This window comes from Dama dama, chromosome X (genome assembly GCF_033118175.1).
Source record: "Dama dama isolate Ldn47 chromosome X, ASM3311817v1, whole genome shotgun sequence".
In the NCBI taxonomy this organism is placed as follows: Eukaryota; Metazoa; Chordata; class Mammalia; order Artiodactyla; family Cervidae; genus Dama; species Dama dama.
In genome coordinates, this window is record NC_083714.1 from 57,142,400 (window position 1) to 57,160,430 (window position 18,031).

At 51.3% G+C, this 18,031-nt stretch overlaps 1 pseudogene; it reads right to left on the reverse strand.

Moving 5' to 3' along the window:
- Positions 1-855: 855 nt before the first annotated feature.
- Positions 856-12,271, reverse strand: LOC133052670 (SCO-spondin-like; annotated as a pseudogene).
- Positions 12,272-18,031: the final 5,760 nt, after the last annotated feature.

An 18,031-nucleotide genomic window follows, 5' to 3' on the forward strand; every position in this document is an offset into this window, starting at 1 on the left:
CCAGAGGCCACAGGGTCTGTAGAGGTGAGAGCTGATGGATGAGGGGAGGGCCCTGGGCTCCTGGCAGGGGGAGTCCTAACCGGGACACTGGCCAAGCGATGCAGGAAGTTGCCCTCGGGGCAGTGACAGCCCTCCTTGCAGCCGGCGGAGAATTAGCCCACCAGCCTGGTGAAGTGGGCCCATGAGAAGGGGCACCCTTCACCGGGCAGGCACTTGCAGTACACACCCCCGGCCAGGCAGCCTGCCTCTGAAGTGAAGTCGCTCAGTTGTGTCCAACTCTTTGCGACCCCATAGACTGTAGCTCAAGTGGAGCCCAAGTCTCTTCCGTCCATGAAATTTTCAAGTACTGGAGAGGGTTGCCATTTCCTTCTCCAGGGGGATCTTTCCGACTCAGGGATCGAACCTGGGTGTCCCACATTGTGGGAAGATGCTTTACCAGCTGAACCCTGAATTAGCACCCCGGCCACACTGCCCTCATGGCCTGCTCTGCCCACCTTCTCTCACCCCAGTGCCCATCCCCTCCAGTGGCCCCCGAGTCATGCAGACCACACCCTCCCTGGGCCAGACCCTAGGTCACGCCTGCTCCTACAGTCTCCCCTGCCCCGCAAATCCGCCTGCTTCCTCCTCTGTTTGCCCACCACCGGCCTGGGTGAGGGGTGGCATGTGGCGGGTTGGGTGGGAGAGGTCAAAAGGCAACCTGGGAGTCAGGGTTAAAGGCCAGGATGGGGATCAGGAGTGAAGTCAGAGTGCCCAGACAGGGCCTGGGCCGGTGCTCACCTCTGCAGACCTGGGTGCAGCAGGTGGGGCTCTGGCGGGCAGGCCCCGGGCAGCCGCTCCCGTCTGCCACAGGTGACGCTACATTCCTCCCAGGATGCCCACCACACAGGTGCTGGGGATAAAGGCGGGGCTTCAGAAGACAGGGTCCTGCCTGCTTTCCTGGGGTTCCTCCTGCCCAGCTGACAGCCCATGCCTCCCTGGTGCTCTTGGCTCACCAGTTGTCACACAGCCCCGCCATCACCTCTCCAGCCTCCAGGCTCTCCCAGGAGCTGAGCCCAGACCTCACGGAGTGACTCTGGTTCTCAGGGATCCCTGAGGGCACAGGAGCGGGGCGGGTGCTTCAGACGGCTCAGCCAATCACCAACCCTGCTCAGGGCTCTACCCCGCTGTCTCCACCCACAGGGATCAGGGTCCTGGTGGGTGGAGGACACAGAAGCCCCAACGGGCACCAGCCCTGGGACACAGGAGTTGCCCATTCCCATCCTACAGTCCCAGGCTGGCCCCTGTGGGCAGAGTGGAAGGGACCAGGCGGGAGGGCACTGCTGTGCTTGGGGGGCGGGTTCAGGGAGACATCTGACCCATGCCTCTGGGCTGATACAGGCAGCAGCACTGGGCCAGTGGGCGGGGGGGGGGGGCACACAAAGGCCATCCTGGGACAGCTGGCCTGGGGGTCACCCACAGCTGGGCTGCTGGTAGCCTGTCGAGTCTTGCTGGCACACGACCTTGGGGAGACAGGTCCTCGCAAGAGTGGAGGCAGGGCTGCCCATAGGGGAGAAGACCCTGGCTACCTGCTGTCTGCAGCAGGTGGGTAGCAGAGCGGGTAGGTTTGGGAGGGGGTCCATCCTGAGGCGGGGATTCCCGAGAGTTGAGTGACCAGCCCTCCTGTCATGCCCACCACCTGCTAGGACCTTCACTCGCCCAGTTCCACAGGCTGAGTGCCCTAAAGGCTCTCCCTCAAAGGAAGTGGCATGCATGTGTGTATGCAGGGGCGGGGGAGGGTCAGATGCAGGGGGTCAAAGCTCAGAGGTAGCATTTCCCTAGCCTTAAAAGCCACCACCACCACCCACCATCTCCACAGAAGTCCTCACCTGTGCACTGAGTGGAATTGCCCTGGCAGGGTCGACTCTGCCTGTGGCCCCCAGGGCAGGGCCGGCCTCCCTCAGAGGTGGGAGGCCAGCTGCATGCTCGGCTGTGATGGGACTGCCCCAGGCATACATCACAGGGAGACCATGGTCCCCTCAGGCTCCAAGCTTCGTCCACTGTGGCAGGAATACAAAAGCACCCCTTTGCCTTGGGAGGCCCAAGAGGTTCCAGCCCCCTGGGATTGAAGCCCCCCAGTGGGACGTCTCACCTGGGCACTCGGGGGGGGGGGGAGCTGGCACAGGTCTCCCTCTGATGCTGGGCCCCTGCCTCCCTTGCCTGCCTGGGGTTCGGGGCCCCCCCATGCTGTGGCGCTGGACAACTGCAGGCCCTGGAGCAGGTCCTCATCTGGGCCCAGCAGGGCTGGGAGCATGCTGTCCACTCCAACCATGTGCACCAGGCACCAGGCACTGTGGGGGTGAATGGTGAGCCCTGGGGTGCAGCCATCCCACCCCCAGTCCCAGCCCTCACTGCACCCCCAGACTGCTTCTCCTCACCTCGTTCTGAGCGTGGTACATATCTGGGCAAGGCAGGCCTGTGCAGGTGAGCCGGCCTCAGAGCAGGTGCTGGGTGGGGCACGCAGGCACAGAGAGAGGGCAGCTCACTCGCGCTGTGCCCTCCACATATGCCCCTCCCCATCTGCCTCCCTTTCCCCTCTCCTGCACCTCCACTGTCCTCTGAGGTCTCAGTCCCCCTCCCCACTCTCCAGCACCTCCAGACCCTGCTCCCTGACACACCCAAGGCGCTCTCAGGTATCTTACAGACTTGGTCCTATGGGGAAGTGACCACAGGTCGTCTGCAGGTGAAGGAGGCCAGACAGCAGGAGGAAGCACCACATCACCACCCACTGCCCTCTCAAAGCACACGTCCAGATTTCTGAAGTCTCCCAGACCCCCAGAGCTGGCTGGCTCAGTTTCCCCATCTGTCAGACCAGGGGTTAGGGTACCTGCCACATCTTCTCAGGACTTATGGGAGCCTAGCCTGCCTACCCTGCATCATCTGAGACTGGGAGAGCTTGGGTGTGTGAGACACGGAGTGGACTAGCCCTGCCCTCACCCGTGGCATCCTGCTCGCACTCCCCACCCCCGGCCCTCACCAGTAGTTGCAGCCATCAGGCCTGGCCAGCTGGGCGCCCAGACAGTGCTGCTTCCCAGTCAGCTACAGGTCCAGGCAGCTACAGTGACTGGACTGCATGCAGATGGTGCCCTTGGCACTCAGCACCTGGCCTGGGGGGCAGTAACAGCCAGGATGGCAGCACCAAACACAGTGCTGGGGGACAAGGAAGGGAGGGCCTGGGTCAGTGGAAAGCAGGGGGCCCAAGGGGACTGCTGCAGGATGAAGTGGGCACCTGGGAGCCACAATAAAGTGAATAAGGAGGCTGTGGGGGCCAGAGAGGTGGGAAGTGCAATGCTCCGGTTCATAGCTGTCTTTTCTAAACAGTTTATGTCGAGTCTCCACTGGAGTTTCTCCTCCAGGGGAGTGGGGAAGGGACAGCCTGTGAGGAGCTTCCCTGAATGGAGTATCAACCAGACGTTGGGCCCCATGGAGGTTTGAGTGGGGACCGAGGCAGATCTCCTAGGATGGAAGGAGCCAGGTACTGGAAAGCTGGAGGGAGCAGTGGGCGTTTGGGAAGGTGCTGGGGCTCCCTGGGAGAGGCCGGGACCACGCACCGTGTCCTGGTCCTCTGCCTCCGTGTAGAGCCTCCCATCCTCCTTGGACAGGCCCGAGCAGGGCTTCTCAAAGCTCCGTCCCTTCGCCCTAGTTGTTTGCTCCAGCATCTTTTGACACGGGACCACTTCCTCGCCACTGCGCAGGTGCCACTCGACCGTGACCCCTCGCCGGAGGCCAGCCTGGATTCCTCTCCATGGTCCTGGACTGGCCCCATGCCCCAGAACAGGCGTGTGCCCTCTCGCACGCACAGGGTCAAGGTCTGCACACCAACGCGCTCCACGTGGGGGGTTTCGGATGATCCACCAAGTGGACTTCCCTTTTCCTGTGTGTTCCTGCTGTTTCTATCATAAAACATGTCAACTGAGAAACATATATGTGGTAAGGATGACAAGGGATGCTGGATGAGGCTCACTCCTGCTGCTCTCCAGGAGCCAGGCCGGCTGGGCGCTGACCCCTATCCTTCCCACCAACTGCGGACGGCCCCAGCTCAGAGGGACCACATTCTGCCGTCTGGCAACGTGACAATCAGGAGCCCAGACTCACCACAAGGTCATCGCAGGAGCAAGAGCAGGGAGGGCCATGGGCCCCTTCGATTGTGGTGCCGTTGGTCACTGTGGAGGGGAGGGTACTGGGTGCATAGACAGCCGTGCAGGTCACTCCCTGACCCCCCACCTCCCCGCTGGCCTCCCCAGAATGCCCCCCACAGCTTTCTCACCTCTCCTCCTTGACCCCCACGGCCGTCCCTGGCAGGTACCTGGGCACGGTAGAGCCTGGCAGGCCACCCCCTGCATCCGAGACCCTTTGCAGTACTCCCCCAGGCCCTGGGGTGGGGGCTGGTCACAGGCTTGGGTCTGGCTCTGGAGACCCCCAACCCGCCACAGCTCCGGTTACAGCTTGACCAGGGTCCCCAAGGGCCCCAGCCTTCAGCTCCTGGGGAATAAAAGAGGAAGCAGTGGTGAGGGGATGGGCTTGGCTGAGGCAAGGCGGCCGGCAAGTCTGGGCTCCCTGGGACTCGGTCACATTCCGGCAGGAGGCAGGGCTCCTCCTCTGCCTTGGGGCCTGGACAAAGAGGGGGCACCAAGGCCAGCAGGGGCAGCAGGGCCATGGTGGACGGCACCCCACTGGGGGGCCTGGTGTAGAAGCAGTGTATATGGCGCTGGGCTGGGCCACAAGAGGCAGAGCACTCCCTCCATGGGGTCCAGGGTGACCACGTGGGCTGACCTGGGGTGCTTAGCAGGGAGCGGCAGAGAGGACAGCAGAGGCTGATGGGACCCAAAGGGCAGGGGTGGGGCAGAGTGCGATGCAGAGGACAGGCCGACCCCTCCCTGCTCCCGCCCCTCCAGAGGGCTTTCCTCCCCAGTGCTACCCCCCACCCCTGCACAGACACACTCTGGCAGGGCTGGGGTGGGGGGTGAAGTCAGGAGACGCCCCCTTCTTACCCTCCTCACAGTGCCAGGAGGTGCAGTTAGTGATGAGCCCAGAGACACAAGAGCTGGTGGAGAAGCAGCAGACCGTGGGGGCGCTCTTACAGGCTGAATGTGTCCCCACAAATTCATATGTTGGAGCCCTAATGTGTGAGCGTGACTGCAGAATTGTGACCTTGTTTGGGGGGGGTGGTCTTTGCAGAGATGATCAAGTTAAAATGGGGCCATTAGGGTGACCCAAACCCAGTATGACTGGTGTCCTTCTACAAAGGGGAAATCGGGACACAGGTGCAGACAGAGGGGATGTGAAGACCCAGGGAGGAGATGGTTATATGAAGCAGGAGTGAGGGATGCCACCATAGGCCAGGGGAGGCCAGGAATTGCCCACAAACTCCCCAAGACGAGGGGGCCTGGGAAAAGCCCCAGCGGACAGAGACGGGTGGGAAGAGTGAGACTGGTGAGGAGGGGGCAGGCAAGCTGCACACGCAGGTTTGGCTCCAAAGAGTTGCACACTGTGCCTGTGGGAGGGGGCATCTCTGTGGCCCATGGAGGCCAACACCCTCCCTGCCCCCCAAGCAGAGGAGAGACAGAGGGTCCTCGGGGTCATGGGGCCATTGCAGGGAGCGGCAGCCTCACCAATTCTCACATGGATGAAGCACAAAACTGCCTGGGGGGTGGAGGCGTCCCCTGTGGGTACAGGGTCAGTCTCTGGAGCAGACCACTGCCAGTATTCCAAATTGCAAAAGACAGCTCCAAGTGGAGCAAAGGCACGTGTATTCACTGAATTCTCATAGCCTGAAGACAGGGGTTTCCAACTGGAAACTGGAAAACTGAGGAGAGCTATGTGAATACTGAGAAAAGAGCTGGGATGGAAGTTTTCTGGTAGGTGGCCCAGAATTAAGTGGTCTTCAAGGTGCTTTAAGGCCACCTTGTATGAAGAAAGCAGACACTTGAACACAGCTTAATTATCATGGAGGGATTTTAGGCAAAATATTAAAAACTAGATAATGGTGAGAGAAAACCTGAGTATTCAAAGCCTGAATACTGTGGCTTTGAAACCAGTTTCGGAGCAGACACACTACCACTGCCATATGACACATTAGTGTCGAGTCAGAGAGATGAAGAACACAGGTGAGGTTCGTGGGCTCATAAGGGGCACTTAAAATGCCTCTTTTATCCCACCAAACCATCTTAATTTCTCCCCATCCTACCCTAGAGGTGTCAGGAAGGGGCTTTGCGATGTCAAGGCTCACTCAGGGCCACCATTGGTTTGGGAAGTGAATTGATGACCTCATAAAGCATAAGGGTGTGCTCCCTGGGCAGGGGTATATATAGGGGTGCTCAGGGGCTCTGGAGGAGCCAACTGCGAGTCTTCAAAATGGCAAAAGACAGCTACAAGTGGAGCAAAGGCACGTGTATTCACTGAATTCTCAGCCTGAAGACAGGGGTTTCAGACTGGAAACTGGAAAACTGAGCAGAGCTATGTGAACACAGAAAAGGAGGTGGGATGGAAGATGTCTTATAGGCGGCCCAGAATTAAATTGTCTTCAAGGTGCTTTAAGACCACCTTGTAGGAAAAATGTGGAATGATCCTCATTTCCACAGACACTTGAATACAGCCTAGTCATTAAGGAGGGATTTTAGGCAAGATATTAAAAACCAGATAATGATGAAAGGTGAGAGAGACAGAATGAAAGCCTGAATACTGTGGCTTTGAAGACAGGTTTGGAGGAGGCACAATACCCCTGCCATGTGACACAGCATTGTGAAGTTAGACAGATGAAGATGGCAGGTGAGTTTCATGGGCTCATAAGTGCCATTTAAAATGCCTCTTTTAGGTCTAGCTTGTCCATTGTGTTATTTAAAGTTTGTGTTTCCTTGTTAATTTTCTGTGTAGTTGATCTACCCATAGGTGTGAGTGGGGCATTAAAGTCTCCCACTATTATTGTACTATTGTTAATTTCCCCTTTCATACTTGTTAGCATTTGTCTTACATATTGTGGTGCTCCTATGTTGGGTGCTGCTGCTGCTGCTGCTGCTAAGTCGCTTCAGTTGTGTTTGACTCTGTGCGACCCCATAGACGGCAGCCTACCAGGCTCCTCCGTCCACGGGATTTTCCAGGCAAGAGTATTGGAATTGGTTGCCATTGCCTTCTCCGATGTTGGGGGCATATATACTTATAATTGTTATATCTTCTTGGATTGATCCTTTGATCATTATGTAGTGTCTTCTTTGTCTCTTTTCACAGCCTTTATTTTAAAGTCTCTTTTATCTGATAGGAATATTGCTACTCCTGTTTTTTTGTGGTCTCCATCTGCGTGAAATACATTTTTCCAGCCAGCCCTTCACTTTCAGTCTGTATGTGTCCCTTGTTTTGATGTGTCTCTTGTAGACAGCATATATTGGGGTCTTTTTTTGTATCTATTCAGCCAGTCTTTGTATTTTGGTTGGGACATTCAACCCATTTATATTTAAGATAATTATTGATAAGTGTGGTCTCATTGCCATTTACTTTGTGATTTTTGGTTTGAGTTTACACACCCTTTCTGTGTTTCCTGTCTAGAGAAGATCCTCAAAGCTATGTTGCAGAAATCAACAAAGCTAAAATTTGGTTCTTTGAGAAGATAAATAAATTTGACAAACCATTAGCCAGACTCATCAAGAAACAAAGGGAGAAGAATGAAATCAACAAAATTAGAAATGGAAATGGAAAAATCACAATAGACAACACAGAAATAGAAAGGATCCGAAGAGACTACTATCAGCAACTATATGCCAATAAAATGGACAACTTGGAGGAAATGGAAAAATACTTAGAAAACTATAACTTTCCAAAACTGAATCAGGAAGAAATAGAAAATAACAGACCCATCACAAGCACAGAAATCAAAACTGTAATCAGAAATCTTTCAGCAAAAAGAAGCCAAGGACCAGACGACTTCACAGCTGAATTCTACCAAAAATTTAGAGAGGTTCTAACACCTATCTTACTCAAACTCTTCCAGAAAATTGCAGAGGTAGGTAAGCTTCCAAACTCATTCTATGAGGCCACCATCACCCTAATACCAAAACCAGACAAAGATGCCACAAAAAAAAAGAAAACTACAGGCCAATATTACTGACTAACATAGGTGCAAAAATCCTTCACAAAATTCTAGCAAACAGAATCCAACAACATCTTTAAAAGATCATACGTCATGACCAAGTGGACTTTACACCAGGAATGCAAGGATTCTTTAATATCTGCAAATCAATGTAATACACCACATTAACAAATTGAAAGATAAAAACCATATGACTATCTCAATAGATGCAGAGAAAGTCTTTGACAAAATTAAACATCGATATATGATAAACTCTCCAGAAAGAAGGAATAGAAGGAACATACCCCAACATAATAAAAGCTGTATATGACCAACCCACAGCAAACATCATCCTCAATGGTGAAAAACTGAAAGCATTTCACCTAAAGTCAGGAAGAAGACAAGGGTGCCCACTCTCACCACTACTATTCAACATAGTTTTGGAAGTTTTGGCCACAACAATCAGAGCAGAAAAAGAAATAAAAGGAATCCATAATGGGAAAGAAGAAGTAAAACTCTCACTGTTTGCAGATGACATGATCCTCTACATAAAAAACCCTGAAGATTCTACCAGAACATTACTAGAGCTAATCAATGAATACAGTACAGTTGCAGGATATAAAATTAACACACAGAAACCCGTTGCATTCCTATACACTAACAATGAGAAAACAGAAAGAGAAATTGAGGAAACAATTCCATTCACCATTGCAATGAAAAGAATAAAATACTTAAGAATATATCTACCTAAAGAAACAAAAGACCTATATATAGAAAACTATAAAACACTGATGAAAGAAATCAAAGAGGACACAAATTGATGGAGAATTATACCATGTTCATGGATTGGAAGAATCAATATAGTGAAAATGAGTATATTATCTGAAGAAAACTATAGATTCAGTGCAATCCCTATCAAGCTACTGACGGTATTTTTCACAGAGCTAGAACAATAATTTCACAATTTGCAAGGAAATACAAAAAAACCTTGAATAGCCAAAGCAATCTTGAGAAAGAGGAATGGAACTGGAGGAATTAACCTGCCTGACTTCAGGCTCTACTACAAAGCTACAGTCATCAAGACAGTATGGTACTGGCACAAAGACAGAAATATAGATCAATGGAACAAAATAGAAAGCCCAGAGATAAATCCATGCACCTATGGATACCTTATTTTTGACAAGGGAGGCAAGAATATACAATGGAGAAAAGACAATATCTTTAAGAAGTGGTGCTGGGAAAACTGGTCAACCATTTGTAAAAGAATGAAACTAGAACACTTTCTAACCCCATACACAAAAATAAACTCAAAATGGATTAAAGATCTAAACATAAGTCCAGAAACTATAAAACTCCTAGAGGAAAACATAAGCAAAACACTCTCTGACATAAATCACAGCAGGATCCTCTATGACCCACCTCCCAGAATAATGGAAATAAAAGCAAAAATAAAAAAATGGGACCTAATGAAACTTAAAAGCTTTTGCACAACGAAGGAAAGTATCAACAAGGTGAAAAGACTGCCTTCAGAATGGGAGAAAATAATAGCAAATGAAGCAACAGACAAAGGATTAATCTCAAAAATATACAAGCAACTCCTGCAGCTCAATTCCAGAAAAATAAATGACCCAATCAAAAAATGGGCCAAAGAACTAAACTGACAGTTCTCCAAAGAAGACATACAGATGGCTAACAAACACATGAAAGGATGCTCAACATCACTCATTATCAGAAAAATGCAAATCAAAACCACAATGAGGTACCATCTCATGCCGGTCAGAATGACTGCTCTCCAAAAACCTGCAAAAAATACATGCTGGAGAGGGTGTGGAGAAAAGGGAACCCTCTTACACTGTTGGTGGGAATGCAAACTAGTACAGCCACTATGGAGAACAGTGTGGAGGTTCCTGTAAAGAGTGGAAATAGAACTCCCATACGACCCAACAATCCCACTGCTGGGCATACACAATGAGCAAACCAGAACTGTATGAGACATTTGTACTGCAGTGTTCATTGCAGCACTGTTTACAGTAGCTAGGACATGCAAGCAACCTGGATGTTCACCAGAAGATGAATGGATAAGAAAGATGTGGTTCATATGTACGATGGAATGTTACTCAGCTATTAAAAAGAACACATTTGAATCAGTTCTAATGAGGTGGATGAAACCGGAGCCTATTATACAGAGTGAAGTAAGTCAGAAAGAAAAACACCAATACAGTATATTAATGCATATATATGGAATTTAGAAAGATGGTAATGATGGGTCTATATGCGAGACAGCAAAAGAGACACAGAGATAAACAACAGACATTTGGACTCTGGGGGAGAAGTCTAGGGTGGAATGATTTGTGAGAATATCTTTGAAACATGAAACTACCATATATGAAATAGACTGCCAGTCCAGGTTTGATGCATGAGAGAGGGTGCTCAGGGCTGGTGCACTGGGATGACCCAAGGGGTGGGATGGGGATGGACGTGGGAGAGGTTTCAGGATTGTAAACACATGTACACCCGTAGCTGACTCATGTCAATGTATGGCAAAAACCACTACAACATTGTAAAGTAGTTAGCCTCCAATTAAATAAATATATTTTAAAAAAAGAAAAGCAAAAAAAAAATTGCCAATTTAAATGAAATTAAGAAATTCATTGAATGAAACAAATTCCCAAAACTAGCTCAAGAAGAAAGTGAAAACCCTAAATGTCCCTAAATCTATCAAAGACATGGAACAGAAAACTCCAGGCCCATGTGACTTAACTAGTGAATGCTATGAAATACGTAAAGGAGAAATATCACTAAGCCCATACAATTTCTTTCAGAAAGGAGAGGAGGGGAAACACTTCTCAAATCATTTTATGAGGCCAGCCTTACAAAATACCAAAACCAGATGAAGACATTGCAAGAAAAGACAACCACAGACTAATATTCTTCATTAAGTTAAGCACAAAAAATGAAATGTTAACAAATGTAACCCAGCAATACATAAAGCATTATGACCAAATGAGATCTATCCAAAGAATGAAAGATTGGTTATGCATTAAAAAATCATACACCAGTGTTATTCATCATAATAAAACACAGGAGAAAAACCATATGATCATTTCGATAGATGCTGTAAAATAATTTGACAATATTCAACAGCCACTATGGTAAAAACTGTCGGAAAACTAGGACTACAGACAGACTTTCTTAATCTGATCAAGGTAACCTACAAAACTCCTACAGCTAACATGATAATGGAGGACAATTTAATCCCTCCAGTGGGGGTGGGGAAGGCTACTCGCCTTGGACTTGGAGGGCTGCAGAGAGGCCTATCCAGCCAAGGGGTGGAAATCAAGTGGCCTGATTGAAGTACCTGCCCCCTCCTCGGGCAATGGACCTGATCCAGTCACGTCCCGTGGCACCAGTGGTTCCCTGGCGGACACAAACCACCTCCCAGGAAGTGGTGCTCCAGGCCCATCATCAACCCTGGCTGTACTGTGTCTGTTGACGTGATCCGCTTCCAGACCAGAAGTAGACCAGCACCCAGCAGGCCAGCAGACACGGGGTCACTGCCCAGTTGAGGGCCCCCGGCACCTCCAGCCCTCTGGAGAGCTGGAAGTCTTTGTTCCTGGAGAGGGAAAGCCCATGAGAGTTGTGCCTGCAGAGGCCAGGAGACTGGGTTTGTCCTGGGGGACACTGCCTTTCTGGCAGCCCTGGAGTGCCTCTGGTCCCACCGGTGCTTCTGGGGGGCCTGGGGTAAGCCCCCAGCCTGGAGTCCCTGCAGTCTGGAGTCCCTGCAGTCTGTGTGCCTGGAGCCCCAGGTGGCCCTGCCCCATTCCGTTCCCATTGAGTTCAACAGCAGTCCCTGCTTCCCTCCCCATGGGGCCAGCACAGCCCACTCCGCATCCCTAGTCTCACGACTCCAGGACTGAGTCCCCATGCACCGCCATGGGAGGGCACCTGCACATGAACAGAAGCACACACAGATGCCAATGTGCATGTCTCTGACCTGTGCTCTCTTTTACACACACACACACAGACGCTCATGTGCATGCACCTGACCACATGCTCTCTCTCTCTCACACACACACATGTGAATGCCCATTTGCAAGCACCTCCACAAACACACATGCACATGCCTGTGTGTACACACCTGTGCACACGCACTCTCTCACATACGTACACGCACATGGGCTAGCACCTGTGCACAGACACTGTCTCAGGCACACACACACACACACACACACACACACACACAGACATGCACATCAGATATCCATGTGCATGCACCTGCTCACGTGCACATGGACACACACAGACACACACACGTGAGCTACGTGTGGGACACCAGAGGGACAGACTGGCCCTGACCCAGGATGCCCGACTCCCTTCCGGAAGTTGATGACAAGGACCTGCGCTCAGCAGGACGCTCACCTGTGAGCATGGCCAGGTTGGCAGCAGTGCAGTCTTGGAGGTGCACAGGGACCTGGGCTCATTTGGGGTTTGCAGGCTTGGACCGGAAACAGTCACGTGCCCTGAGGAGTGGGGTAGGGTCTGTTTGAGCATGCGCATTGAGGAGCTGCCCCCACACTAAAGGGTGGAGCGCCACCCAGAGGCCAGACAGCTGAGCTGTTTACCAGGTTTCCAGGCCTGAGGCAGGGCTGACTCACAGAGCACAGACCACGTGGCTGTGCATCTGCACATGCGCATTGGGGCAACATGGCACACGAAAATGTGAAGCTTCTGCACGGGGTGCCCATTACCCGAGAGCCTGCAGTCATCGAGGGAACCAATGGTGGGTGGGACCCAATCTTGGGGCAGGACCTGGGTGTGTGTGTACATGCGCCCTGCTGATGCTGAGCTGCAGATCTCACTACAGGGTTGGGATATGTAGGGAGGGTTCAGTCTTTCCCGACACGGAGGGAGGGGGAGAGCGGTTTAAGATGGAGTCCGAGGCACACAGTGGAGGAGCCACGAGGGCAGCCATTGAAGATGCAGGTGCCGAAGCCTTTGCAGTGTGTACAGCAATTGGCAGCCAAGGCATGCTGGGTGGTGCTGGTGGCCACAATGTCCCTCGTGAACACAGCTGGCCCTGGTGATGCCATCAGTCCTGGAGTCCCTGGTGGCCCCGGTGACCTGGCTGATCCCAGAGGCCCCAGCACTGGAGGAGAGTCAGGTGGCATAGCCAGTGCCATTCTGCAAATCCCGGGGGCACCCCAAGCACCCGGGCCTGGTGAAGATGCTGCACCCAGAGCCAGAGTTCTGAGTAACTGACTGCTCCAGTTGTATCCTATTCCAGGAGCCCTGGTGGACCAGGCCACTGCAGCAGTCAGGGTGTGGCCTAGGGGTGGTTTTGGGGGAGGCAGGTGGTGGGGCCTAAACTTCAGGAGGAGGGTACTCTTGGGCGGGGGTGGGGGGGGCTGGAGGGTATGGGTCAGGGGTGGTCTGGCTGCCAGGGGATGGTGGTGAGGAAAAGCAACCTGAAGGGAACCAGAGGGTTGGGTGGTGATATCCAGGGAGTCCGGCAGTGGCCTTGTGGGAGAAGGCGAGTCTCCATTACCAGGGAGCCTGACATACAGGCAAAATGAGTAATGTGGATGGTGGTGAGGAAAAGCAACCTGAAGGGATCCAGAGGGTTGGGCGGTGATATCCAAGGTGTCCTCAGGGTATAGGTTGGGAGTTCTGGACAGCCTAGGCAGCGGCCTTGTGGGAGAAGGCAGGTTTCCATGAGCAGGGAGCCTGATGTACAGGCAAAATGACTAGTGTGGATGATGCCTTAACCATATCTTCACCAGCAGCCTCTTTGTGCCTTTCTCATCGCATGAGGAGGTGGGCAATGCCCGTCACTTTCGGACTCGACATACTCAACTGTGAGGGCCTGTTCGGAAGGATCTCTAGGTTATGGCCGCATGTTGGTTCTGTCCGTTCTAAAGGGGGTCAGGAGGGAGTGGTGGGTGCTAGGCAGTGGCCAGTCTCAGCCCAGGAGGAGCCATAACAGAGCGTTAAGCCTAGAGGAGAAGTATGGTGCTCTGGGCTTGTTGGTGCATGGGGACAGAGGGAGGACATGCTCCTCTTCCTCCTTTTCCGTGGGAACTTGAATTTCATTTTCCCTCCCTTTTAGCCGATTGACTGCTGAAGACCACGGCCTGCTCCAGACATCCATTGCCTTCTGTCTGGAGCAGCTTTCCCTGGTAAGGTGGACCTTGAAGCACTTTGTGTCCCACCCCCCACCCTTTTCCTAAGTCTCAGCACAGAAGAGGGGCTTAAACCTAGCCTATGTGCCCTAACCTCAATTGTCCTTCCTGAGGGCATTGCTTTCTGCAGTAGTTTGATCGGGCTTCGTCTTGTGCCTTTGCTGCTGCTTGGGGGCTCAGGATCCACATAGTTTGTTTGGTCGTTGTTAAATGCAGAAAATAAAACTGAGCTACTGTGCTGTCTCTGACTTTAGTTTTAGCTTGTTCACTTCCTAATACTGCATTCATCTTCCAGTTGAAGGGGAGGTTCTGAGATCAAGATATTCAAGGAGTACAACATAAGTGAAGACAATGTAAGAAGTGGGAGAATAAGAAATTTGTGTACTGCAGTTCAGAATTGATTTTGGAATATTTTCTCAGTTTTATAGTTACATTTATATACTAAGATATAATACCAGAATGTTGTTGTTCTGTCTCTAACTTGTGTCCAACTCTTTGGAACCCCATGGACTGTAGCACACCAGGCTCTGTGTCCCCGCTTTCTCCTGGAGTTTGCTCAAGTTCATGTCCATTGAGTGGGTTATGCTGTCAAACCGTTTCATCCTCTGTCCTCCCATTCTCCTTTGGCGTTCAATCTCTCCCAACATCAGGGTAGTGAGTCAGCTTTTCGCATCTGCTGGCCAAGTGTTGAAGCTTCAGCTTCAGCATCAGTCCTTCCAATGAAAATTCAGAACTGATTTCCCTTAGAATTGACTGGATTGATCTTGCAGTCCAAGGCACTCTTAAGAGTATCCATGTATCCTGAAACCATGCTAAACTCATTAATTAATTGTAATAGCTCTTTTGTAGATCCAATTGACCTTCCTATACATAGACAATTATTTTGTCTTTAAATAAGTTCACATTTATTTCTCCCTTTCCAATTGATGTATTTTAACTGATTTCTGTTAAAATGAAGTCTCCAACACTTTGGCCACCTGATACGAAGATCTGACTCATTGCCAAAGACCCTGATGCTGGGAGAGATTGAAGGCAGGAGGAGAAGGGAATGGCAGAAGATGAGATGGTTGGATGGCATCACAACACCATGGGCATGAGTTTGAGCAAGTTTTGGGAGATGGTGAAGGACAGGGAAGCCTAGCGAGAGCAGTCCGTGGGGTCCCAAAGAGTTAAAGACTCGACTGAGTGACTGAACAACAACACACTGATTTCTGTTATAATGGATTTGACTTTCCTGCTTCTTTGCCTCCTGGTAATTTTACATTGGATGCCAAGAATTATCAAATTTCCCTTGCATGCTTGATATTTTTCTATGCCTAAACTTATTCTTGAGCCTTTTTCTGGATTCCTGTTAATATGCTTGGAAACACTTTGATCCTTTTGGGTCTTACCATTTAAGATCGGCTCTGTAGGACCAGAGCAGATCTAAATGTAGGATGAACTTAATTAAGTGAAATCTTCAATGTCTGAGAAAGCTATAGCTGGAAAAAAAGGACTCTTTTTAAAATTTATATTTATGAAAATAATTTGTTTATTTTTGGCTGTGCCGCATCTTGTTAACTGTATGCAGTTTTTCTTGCTTGCAGCCAGTGGGGGCTACTCTCAAATTGCTGTGCTCAGGCTTCTCATTGCTGAGGCTTCTCTTGTCATGGAGCATGGACTCTAGATCATGGTGAGTTCAGTAGCTGAGGCACACGGGCTTAGTTGCACCAGGCATGTGGGATCTACCCTAACCCTAACCCTAACCCTAACCCTAACCCTAACCCTAACCTTAACAATTCTTTGGGAGAGGTACTATTATACCCTCATTTTGCAAACAAGGAAGTTAAAACTCAGAATTGACGTGTGGCTTGTGAAGAGGTCAGACTGGAATCCAGGTGTGGTCTGTCTACCTCCCAAGGCAACGCCCTTGACCACACCACATTCCCTGGCCTTTCACTGCACCTTGGTGCTTACCCGAGGGATACAGGGCCTAGGGGTAGAAATCCACTGGGGTCTGAGCAGGTGAGTTCCGTGGGTCCACGTAGGAAGGCATCATCATCCACCTGGGGTTGAAGCCCAGCATCTGGGGTAGTGTGGGTAGAAGGTGTCATGCAGATAGATGATGGAGGGTACACCAGCTGCCAGTGCTACATCTTGTACAGCTGCTCCTGGCAGAGACAGAGACCTGGCTGCACAGGTGCTGTGGAGCAGACAGGCTGTGTGTGCACGCACACACAGTCTTCAAGGGAAAACCCACCCAGACAGAAGACCAGAGAGGGGAGGCCCCAGTGTATGCACGACCACGTTCAGGCCTGGGCCCTCTCCCAGGATGGATGAATGGTCATGCCATTGTCATACGGGACCCTGGGGCTCCCCAACTACACATAGCACCTTGGGTGATCACACAAATCAAAGGTTCTCCTGGAGTTGACCTGTGACCAGCACACCTTCCAGAGCACCTCTCCCCGATGCTCCTCCCCACCCACAGCCCCCACTGCCTCTTCAATCCACTCTCCACACTCCAATGCCCCGACCATGGCTGGAGTCTTCCTGGGTTCTCCACAGCTCTCCATCCAACAGCCAGAATCCCACAGGTCTGCTTGTGATCTACAGGGTTCTGCGGGTCCTGACCCATCTGCCTCTCCAGCATCACCTCCCATGACTGCCCTGGCCTCCAGTCTACATACCTGCCTGCCCACCTGCTTCAGGCCTTGGAAACACACTGGGCCATCTCTTCCCTGGGCCCCAAACCCGCTCACCCACACCCATCCTTCAGGTTTCAGCTTAAAGAGCACTTCCTCTGGGAAGCCTGCCACAAGTTCTGAGGAAGATCAGGTCCCCTGCTCTCAGCTCTCAGAGCATTGGTGTTTCTCCTGTGGTTAGCCTCCCTCCGTACGTCAGGGGATCGTGTGCCAAGTTCACTGCAGTCCACTCACTTCTACCACCAGACGTGGTATGGAAAAAGTTCATTGCATGAATGGATGAACATAACACATCGATAGAGTATTAAAACTCAAGGACCTAGACCCAGTGAGGGTTCATTGCAGAGCCTGCTCCACAGCACCCCTGGAGCTTCCCTCACAAGTGCATCCTGAACCAGTATCGTGGCTAGGCACAGGTGCAGTCAAACAAGCAGGACAGCTGACCCAGCACACCCTATCCTACCAGCCTGCTGGCTCAACCCTGGTTCCCTGGACAGCTCACCGGTGCTCACAGCACCTCTTAGGAGCAGTCCGTAAGTGGAGCTCTCCGAGGCTCGGCCCACAGCTGCTCCTCCTGTCCAGACCCCAGTCCCCAGGGAAGCTGACCAGACAATTTGTTTGCAAGACTCACTCAGGCTACTCTGGCACATTCAGACTTCCTCCTACTCTTCAGGAAGTATTTACCTGTCACTGCCCATCCTTACCTTCCCTAGAAGACTTCCCTAGAGCAGCTGTTATGACTCTGTCTGGCTGGAGTGACTCCAGAGATCTCTCCAGTTGGCAGTAAACCTTCACCAAGCCCAGGAGTAATTGCATGGCACCTGCTCACGGTGCAAAACTACAACAGCACAATGAATGTACATAACTGTCTAGAACGTAGGCCACAGTGGGCTTCTGGAATGCTTCCTAGGAACCCAAGTAAAACAGGGTCTGGGGAGAAAGTTGTAAAGGCAACTTTAAAGAATTCTTGGGAAAGGTGGAAACTTTGATCTGTTTCCCTGGGGCACCCACATTTTGGAACATTTTTGTTAGGGAGTTAGAATAGAAAAAAGGATTCCAGAATGGTGATGGCT